The sequence below is a fragment of the Lycorma delicatula genome, chromosome 3 (genome assembly GCF_047948215.1).
Source record: "Lycorma delicatula isolate Av1 chromosome 3, ASM4794821v1, whole genome shotgun sequence".
NCBI classification, from domain to species: Eukaryota; Metazoa; Arthropoda; class Insecta; order Hemiptera; family Fulgoridae; genus Lycorma; species Lycorma delicatula.
Window position 1 is genome coordinate 87,907,143 of NC_134457.1, and position 10,599 is coordinate 87,917,741.

General features: G+C 29.6%; 1 protein-coding gene across 1 annotated transcript in view; it reads right to left on the reverse strand.

Annotated features, from left to right (window-relative positions):
• Positions 1-10,217, reverse strand: part of LOC142321776 (phospholipid phosphatase 3-like) — a 296,863-nt gene extending 286,646 nt beyond the window's left edge. The window contains exon 1 of the mRNA XM_075360153.1: positions 10,072-10,217. The gene's annotated coding sequence lies outside the window, so the exon portion shown is untranslated. The remainder of the gene's footprint in view (positions 1-10,071) is intronic.
• Positions 10,218-10,599: the final 382 nt, after the last annotated feature.

Consider the following 10,599-nt stretch of genomic DNA (forward strand, 5'->3'; position numbering starts at 1 on the left):
TCTTAAAGCACTATCCATGTTGTTTGCAGCTATTGAAACTTCGATCTTTAAAACTGCAACTACTCTATGAAATTAAATCTAACGAAAAGCCACAAAGAGTTAATTTTGTAAAAACCGTATCAAACTTCATTTCTGCAGATGAAACTATCTACAGCACATTTTACTTTCTGATGAAGCAACATTTCATCTTCATGGAGTGGTGAACCGCTACAGTTATCGAATATGGAGTTCAGAAAATTCACACGAATCGGCAGAATTCGTTCACAACTGTCCGAAAGTGTATAACACCAGAAACTGTTCGGTGTGATTTCTTGCATAATGGAATTTTTGGGTTATATTTTTCCTACGACTATTACGGCCGTAGTGTACTCGAACATGTTTACAAATTGTATTGTACTCGGACATAATGTTGCTTATTGAAAATATTGAGGGCCTAATTTTCCAGTAGGATGGAGCCCTTCCACATCATGGAAAAGTTGTGCGGATTGTGCTCAACGATAGGTTCCCAGAAGGCTTGATAAGCAGAGAAGCACCCAATGCCTGATCATCGACAAATCCCTATTTGGTGCTGACGTATTTCTTCTTTTGGGGCTACATAAAAGACATCGTGAACCAAAAAAAAACCAGTCACTTAACCATCTGAGCAAAGAATAACAGCGGTCATGGAATATTCAACAATGAATAAAAATGGAAAAATCTTTTTACACTTTTATATAAAATTTCGATAAAATAAGAATTTACCGCTTGGTACCACCAAGCAGTAAATAATTTTGTGCTTTGAATTATTATTATTAGGCAGTCTATATATTTTTTAAAATTCATATTAATTGATGTAGATTGATTGATAGGATGTGTAAATTACTTTTGTATTTTGTTTTAAAAAAATGTTTTGATGTCTTACGTGATGTTATTCTAAAATAAAAGTTAGCAGAAACTAATTTTTAAACTATTATTAGGTTATGCTTTTAGAGTTTGTAAATATTTTTACAATGTTAATAAAGTTAAAATTATGAAAAGAAAAACTGTAATAATCAGTTCACAAAATATAAGACCCATCTCGGAAAAAGCTACACTAAATACTGAAAAATATTTTTCTAAATTCTTGTTTACGTTTAATATCCTTAGCAGACGGCGGTCATTTAAAAATAAAAGAACCATTACATTTTACTGAGGATTAATTTGGTACCCGCTTCATAAAGTCTCAATTTAAAGAATAATTGAAAAATTAGTATGATTTTTTTAAATTTTGTAAGTTGTTTGATAAAAACTGTTTCCAATAAATCTGTTTTGATAAAAATATATAAATTAAAGAATAAAAAGGTTGACAAAGTATTGCATGACCTTCACTGTTATTAATAATAAAAATTAGAATAGTTGAGCCAAAAAACAACAAAATAATAATAATATATACTTTTTAAAGGTAGGGAGAATTTTAAGAAAATTTTTTCTAACAATCATATTTAGGTTAAGTTAAGCTTAACAAATTTGCTTAAGTTAAGTTTTTCTATAAATATAAATCCCCTTCAATAATCCTAAAATAAGAAAAAAAATTTTCAAAAAGTTTTTCTGCATTTTAAGTCCAGGTCTGTATTTAAAAAAAATTACAAATTTCTGATAGCTCTATATAAGAATTATAAATTTAAAAAAAAAATGTTTGAAGAATACTTTAACCGGAGGGAGGTAGATCAAAAAACATAAATTTCAGTTTTTAGAGGTAGAAGTTGATACTTTGAAAAAAAATGTTTCTGGATTATTTATATATGAACTGTGGTAACAAATTTATTTTTTTAGTTTTCTCTAAAATTCCTCTAAAACAAAACGAAATCGGGTTTATCGCGGTAACCCCCACTCTCTTAACAAGTCTTTTTAAATTAATAAAAATTAATCAATGAAAACATAGAAATATTTGAGCCAAATTGTACAAAATCGGTTAGGTCAAGCCTGAAATATAAAGTCAAAAAGCAATGTGAAACTCATATATTCGTACATACATACATGTTCTTTGGTCTATATGAACTAGGTAGACCCTAAAACGTAAAGAAAAGATCAGCAAAAAGCCAGATACCCCATTTTTGACATGATTACCATACTTTCCCCTTTAATTTAGATATTCTAGATATTTTAACCAAGAATGTAAAAAATTTCCTATTCTGCCTTCTTTAAAGCTATTTGCAATGCAAAAATACCTCTTTTTCACTAATCTTCTAAGTTTTAAAACTTTTTTGCGTGGAAAATTTTAAATATTATAATAAAATCACATTATATATAATTTTCTATTAAATAATAAAATATAAACGGAAAATATTTTTTAAATAGTCTAATTGGAGAAGTATCTGTTGAGAGCACGAAGAAATGATTCCTCAAAGATTGGGATTTAAAAACCTGAAGAAAAGGTATCAGATGAATCTATGGAATTTAGAGAAGCTTGAGAAAGAGGAGGTAAAAAATATTTTTTAGGAGGACATCTCAAGAGGTCTGAGTAAAAAAGATATGGTAGAAAATATAGAAAAAGAATGGTAGAAAGTTAAAAAAAAAATTCTTAAATCAGCAGAAGCAAATTTAGGTGGAACAAAGAGAACTGGTAGAAAACCATAGATATCGAAGGATATATTGCAGCTGATAGATGAACATAGAAAGTTTAAGAAGGCTAGTGATGAAGAAGGTAAAAGTAACTATCGACAATTAAGAAATACTATAAATAGGAAGTGCAAATTAGCAAAAGAAGAGTGGATTAAAGAAAAGTGTTCAGAAGTGGAAAGAGAAATGAACATTAGTAAAATAGATGGAGCATACAAGAAAGTTAGGGAGAATTTTGGGGTTCATAAATTAAAATTTAATAGTGTGTTAAATAAAGATGGTACACCAATTTATAATGCAAAAGAAAAGGTCGATATGTAGGTGGACTATATTGAAGAGTTATACAGAGAAAATGAATTAGAGACTGGTGTTGTAGAGGAAGAAGAGTAAGTCAAAGAGGATGAAAAGGGAGATACGATATTGAGATCTGAATTTAATAGAGTATCAAAGGATTTGAATAGCAGAAAGGCTCCTGGGATAAATGGGATACCTACAGAATTACTGCACAGTGAAGGTGAGAGAGCGATAGATAGATTATACAAACTGGTGTGTAATATTTACAAAAAAAGGGAAGTTCAGTCAGACTTCAAAAACAGTGTATTGTCATGATTCCAAAGAAAGCAGGAGCAGATAAATGTGAAGAATACAGAATAATTAGCTTAACTACTCATGCTTCAAAAATCTTAACTAGAATTCTATACAGAAGAATTGAGAGGAGAGTGTAAGAAATTTTGTTAGAAGACCAGTTTGGTTTCAGGAAAAGTATAGGGACAAGGGAAGCAATCTTAGCGCTCAGATTAATAGAAGGAAGATTAAAGAAAAACAGACCAACATACATGGCATTTATAGACTTAGAAAAGGCATTTGATAACGTAGACTGGAATAAAATGTTCAGAATTTTAAAAAATGTAGGGTTCAAGTATAGAGATAAAAGAACAATTGCAACATTTACAGGAACCAAACAGCAACAGTAATAATCGAAGAACATAAGAAAGAAGCCGTAATAAAAAAAGGGAGTCCGACAAGGATGTTCCTTATCCCCGTTACTTTTTAATCTTTACATAGAACTAGCAGTTAATGATGTTAAAGGGCAATTTAGACGCGGAGTAACAGTGCAAGGTGAAAAGATAAAGATGCTCCAATTTGCTGATGATATGTTAATTGTAGCTTCCTGGTATGGAGTTGTACTTTCCTGGTAATGAAAGCCGGAAAATGAAGCTGTATTTCAAAAAAATTATTTTTTTATTTATTTCAAGCTTATTCTATTCAAGATGTAAAAATGGGGATCATATTTAGCATCCAGCCACTTTTCCCAAAATGTTCATGTTTACTTTAAAGTAGTATATTAAAATAAGTCGAATAATTTCATTGTCGATCTAAAATTTCGAGTTTTTTAGCGATAAAAGTGAACTATTTGTACGTATTTAATGATAAATGTCTAGGAAGAGAGGTGAATTTTTTACATACTTTTATTTTTAAAATGATTCATATTTTGAAGAATGCTTATACAGTAATTATGATAGCGAAACGATTTGATTTAAGCAATTATAAAAATTTGCTTCATCAGAAAATATTTGCGAGTCAAATACCTGAAGGTAAAAAATTGCAAACATTCATGAGCATAAACAGGCAAACGTACTAAGTGTATCCCTATGCGATTATTTTAAACATATTGCTACATCCAGCTGAGTTATTCGAAAAAAACCTAAAGTTATTTTTCAGGGAGGGGGTAAGTTTTTCCCATAACTAGTATGTTTACAATCGGCTCCTTAAATGGAACTATTAGTAGCTTGATAAAATGTCCATGATGATAGGGGGTTCTTAAAGAACTTCCACAACAAGCTAATCCCTAATAATTTTTTTTATCTCCAGGACCACCGTTAAGTATTGCTTCAGAGGATGAGATGAATGATTTGTAGCTTATGTAAAAATGCCATGCCTGACCGGGATTCGAACCCGGGACCTTCGGATGAAAGGCCGAGACGCTACCACTCGCGCCACGGAGGCCGACAAATAATATTTAATTAGTAATATTAATAATATTTATCAGTAAGCAGTAATCTTAAAGTTCACTAGTAAAAAAAATATATATCTGCCAACACTTCGTAGTCCATAAACACGAACAATTAACAAATAAATAGTCAATAAAAAAAACCAATCAAGAGAAAAAAGAAGCAAACAAAAAATACATCCATAGATTTTGAAATAGTAACTGCAAACTGTCATTCAGTAACCCCTAAGTCAAGCATATGGGGATGTTTTAACCTTCAAACGTTTCCACTGTTATCAACCACATTGATCGCTAGATAGTTAACATGATTTTGTAGACGTTGTTGGTATTTAACACAGTACTGCCTCACAGCCTCACGAACCGTCGGAAGCTCCAGATATTCTTGAATCTCATCGTTCTGTGTAAACCTCCGCAATTATCCTAGTTATCTTCTTTTGGAAGCGTTGTATGAAATCTTATTATTACTTGTTTCCTCCTCCCAACCCACAACATAAGTCCAGATTGATTGTAGGATAGCTTTGTTAATCGAAACTTTATTGGATAATGTGAGATGTGAGTTTCTCCACTACAGCCAATACAGTCCCCTATACTTTGCGGTCAGTTGTTTTCTTTTCACCTTTGTCATACTTCGAGGTCAAACGCTGATCTAGGTGCAGCCGTAAGTAACGCACACTTGTGAGATCAAGACACTACCCATTTGCACACTGGGACAGTCACCCCTTCTCATGGCGAATGTGACGTGCTTCGATTTATCCTGATTGACTTTAATCCTCCATCTCTTCTGCTATACGCAGACAAAATCCAATGCCCTCGCTAGACTAGTTCAGGGTCTTCCTTAACGACAAGGATAGTAGTGTCATCAACAAACGTGGCGACGATGCAACCTTCCATGGTTGGAAGGTCCGCAGTGGATATTGAATATAGCACAGGACTAGTACAGAGCTCTGAGCCCTAGGGGGGTAAAGTTGTAGCAAACTGTTTTGCTGAAATTGTATGTAATATCTAAGCGCTATATTTTTTTATTAAATTTTTTTAAACCTCTTAAGTAAAAAGCCAAAAATTAAAAATTTGCAATTTCCCCCTCCTCGAAAATTGTACAAAATTTTAACACGATAAATACCCCATAAAAAGATACCTACGAATAATTTTTTTAAAATAAATCTGTTCATCCACTGTGAAGGTATTCACCAAAATGAAATTTAACATACAGAGTACGTACTTAACGTATGTTTATAATACACTCATCCAAAAAAATATTTGTTTTTTTCATCTAAGTGGACTCCTAAGAATTTGAAACGTTGAAATATATCAAAATCCCAGTAAGTGAGTTTTTGATTGATCAAGTTATTTATCCTTATGTATAGCTGGTTATATATATATGGTAGGTCAAACTTAAGCTATCGATCCAGCTCATCAAAATAAATGAAAGAATTCATATGGATAAATGCTTCATTGTGAATCTCGCATCATTTTTCTTCCTTCCGCCATTTTGGGATTTCTTAATAAAAATAAATATCTAAAATCGGATTGAGATACTTTCAAAATGTCGGCCATTTTGTAATCATTAATAGCTAAATAAATATTAATCTTATCGAATAATCGTTCATTAGATGAAATATTAAGTCTTTTATTGTGAACAAAATGGCATCATTTTTTTCAAATCGGTAGATGAAGAGTTGAGGTATAGTGAAATCGTTAAAGTTGTTCACAAAAATTATACAATCTGACAGTTTTGTTTCTGTGCACTTCCTTCACTAACTCAATAAAAAATAATTAACAATAATTTCTATTATTAGTAATAACAGAAAAAGCACAGAAATAATACTGTCATTTAACAAGGTTCTAATAAATGAAAAATCACAGAATAAAACAAATAAAATATTTCGATATTCATTTGGCAAGGTTCGAATTCAAAAACAACTCCATTTGTATGTACAAAAAATTTATTTATGCTTTTCACGTATCTTACTGTGTTATTGTTTTTTTATTTACCCAAAATGTAATTTTAATATAAATCCTTAATATGGAAAAATTAAGAACGGTAAATTTTTATTTCTATTTTTGTTTTTCTTTTTTTAAATTATTATCATAGCGCGTGATTCATCATTATATACGTTTGATTTTTTTCATCTATTGTTAAAATAATTTTAACGGTACGTTTAGAAGGATACTGAGCTGAATTGTTTCTTTTATTAACAACGACATGGTAAATTATCGCATGCGTAAATGACCTAACAAGCGTATGCATAAACGCCGTCAAAGCATTTATTCTATTTCGTATTTTTACATGGTTTTTTGTGATGACTATTTATCTTTTACTTCTATTTTTTTTTATATATAAGTGAAACTCCAAAAAATAATAATGTAACATATAATAATAATAATAATAATAATAATAATAATAATAATAATAATAATAATAATAATAATATATCCCGGGCTTAGGAAAGAGTTCAAACGACATATATTTAATGATAATATTATATTTATAGAATATTAAATAGAGGAGGTGAACATATTTGTCAAAAGATAAACTAAACATAAACAATAAAATAATAGAATCACATAAGTATCAATGGGATACATTAAAAATAAATCATTTAAATAATTATAAATAGAATGTAATCCAGATTGCTCTTAAGCAAAAAATACATATCCTGTTTAAAATTATTTATAAAAATCAGATTTCTCAGGGTCGTAAATGAGATGAAATAATTCTTTAGATTAATTTTAAAAGTGCCTTTATGAATAAAATGTAAGATTTTGTGGTAATATATATTAATAAATGTTGGTGCTAAAAATAAATTATTTGGCCTAGAATAGTTTTACGTTTTAATTCAACAACTAAATTACTGATTTATTTCATAAATTTAAATATTCTATTTTTTTACCGTTAAAAAATTGCCACACAAATTTTATGAGTAATTTTCTATTTATGAGTAAGGAAGTTAAATGAGTTATAACTGTAACAGAACTCTTATTAAAGTGTTTTGTATTGTCTGGACACGTATGAAAACGTATTGTAGATACTTCCCCACCAATGCTATAATTTAATACTGTAATACCAATTTTTACAAAAGCAAAATAAACTGTTCTTAATAACAAGAAACAAAGAACTATTATTAAATAAATAAAGAAATTTACGTAAGTGAGAGATATATCCATCTTAGGTGCTGATCAGTTCCGATGGATCCGGTGCTGATCAGTAACCGATGGAGTTCACTAAAGTAATTGTTTTTTTTTTTAACCAAACATCATTTTATTTATATGTTTTTTACTTTCCCAGCTATAACTTATAAAGGCTTATAACTATAAAAGGAAGGTATAGAGATAGGTCAAAATTTTAAATATTAGGGTTTTTGCAAACGTCGATGTATTAATAACCCTTTTTCCAAATATAATAATGAAGTAAAAGGATTAATCTGTTTTTTCCTTAATGAATATCTTTAATTCGCAACTTCATCGTCCTTGGGAACTAAAAACAAAAAAAATATTTTTAATATCTTAACCTTCAAGGATGCTAGGTCATCGGTCGATGGCTTATAATTTTCCTTGGGATAACACGAGTGTATCCTGCAAATTTGAAAGTAATCGGTCGGTTGGTTCTCGCGTGATGCGATAACAAACAGAGAGACAAACTTTATACGTATATGTATACGTATATACTTTATATATATATAAAGTATAAGTATATAAAGTCAATACATATACATTTCCGAATAACCGTGATCTGTTAGACCGAGAGTGTACCTGATGCATGCAAAATTTAGCCTTCAATCTACTGACAAACACTCCGTTTGAATTTTGAAAATTGTTTGTTGAGATATTATAAGAGCAGCCATTGCGCTTCCCAAAACAGCGCTCCAGTGCCACCCCCCCCCCCCTGGGGAATTCCAGGAGGTTTGTTATCAATTGATGGTAATGACTGGTCTAGTCACCCACGAGGTGCTCGCATATTTACCACTCTAGCCTCACACGCAGTCCCCACGGGAAGCCTATTATTATTAAACAGAATTTTTTAAATCTATCTTTTATTATTTTATTTAACGTAAATATAATTTCATTATTTTTGTAATATTATTCAATCGATTGATTCGAATCATTCAGTTCAAACCCATTTCACATAGTATTATAGAGACTCAACAGTTCACAGTTCATTAATTCAATTCATTAAAGTTTGTGCTTCAACCGGCAAATCTCAACTATATATTTTTCGAGATTTTTCTTGATCAAATATACCTTAAAACCTCTCAGTTATGCCAAGAAACGTGGGTAAAAATTTGGTTGCGGTAGATCGAGTAGTTTTTTTTTTAGCCGAACAAACAAAAACCCTCTTCCTCTTTATATAATAGTATAGATATAGATTACCAAATTTTCAAACCCTTCGGTATTCGTATTTCTATCTGTTTCTATATATGTATATATTCGGTACCTATATATATATGTATTTTTTTTTAATAACTAATATTTTTTAGCTTTGTTGATGAATAATAGCACTAAATCGGGTCAATTTATTAAAGTAAATAATTACGCCAATAAATAAATTTTTAAGCCTCCAAAACCAAGAGAACTAAATGGAACTCGAACTTTAAATATAATTTTATTTAATTTTAATTTTCAAAACTGAAAGTCCTCCTATTACGTCTAGTAAATAATGTAGACTATATGGAGAATTAAAAAAAAAAGGGTGTCCTATGGGATGGCTTAAATTTTGTTTTTAATGTTTATAATCTTTTACACTATATTTTATTTTTCAGTTTGTGACGGATATTAAAAATGTTATGTGAGTTAGTTTTCGGGCAACGGAGTCAAACGAGACACACATTTTTTAAATAAAAATTTTGACTTTTCTATTAATAATATACAATATAATTCTGATTATAAAAATGTCATTTGGTCAAGTAGGTCAACTGGGATTCAAAACTTTGAACTAATGATTTTCTTTTTCTCAATTGTATTTTTAATATTGCAAAATGTTTAAGGTAAAAGTGTGATTTCATCAAGGAGGTCAAATGAGACTCAAATTTGTTTACTGAATATTCTGATATTTTTCGCAATTGTATTTAATGCTGCATATTTAGTCATTATAATTAATTAAAAAACCTTTTAACGTTTATGAAATAAAATTTTTCAAGAAGAAAGCCGGCAAAGTTGTGCAACACTTTACCGGCTCTTTTCAATGTTTATATTCAGTCGAATTAATAACAGAATTAAATACTGCAGAAAACTACTGAAAATTTTGTTTATTACTGTATAAATTAATAGTTAAATATTGTATTTATAAAAAACAATCTAGTAATAAAATCTACCAATATTAAAATTTAATGTACTAATATTAATGTCTAATATTATAAATGAAATTCAAAAATATTTGTAAAAAAAAACTAAAAATAAAGTTGATTTTCTATTAAGAAAAAATATAAATTATTTAAATGGATATAAAATAAAACAATAAAATAGGAATTAAAATATGTACTACATACCTGCAAAGCACGTTAAAATTACACAAAGAGAAAGTTTAATAAATTTTAGTAAATAAAGCTAAAACACAACACACACAATTTTGTAAAACTTAGAAGCCGGCTATTCAACACGCTGTAATGTATACTCGTTCACAATTTCCATTGCGTTGTTCACAATTTACTGTTTTCGACTGACTGTTTGATGACGTTGAGGAAATAACTATGTTGTACACATAATGACGTTACTACGTAATGGAGTTGGTGATTCAAGAGGATAATAGAAAATGTACTGTGATACTTTCACTGTATTATACTACAACCTTGTTAAATAAAAATAAATAACAAAACTCCTCCGGACAGGTATGTTGTGCTACACCGTTACTGAATTTAAAGCAATCTTCCTGGAAGCGTATTATTATTTTCGAATTCTTAGAATTGATTTATCCTTAGTTTCTTAGACATGTCTATTGAATCACCAAGTTATTCTGGTTACCTGAGTTATAGGTATGGTATTTAATTAGATCGATACTTTTTTCCTTTTTTACGACC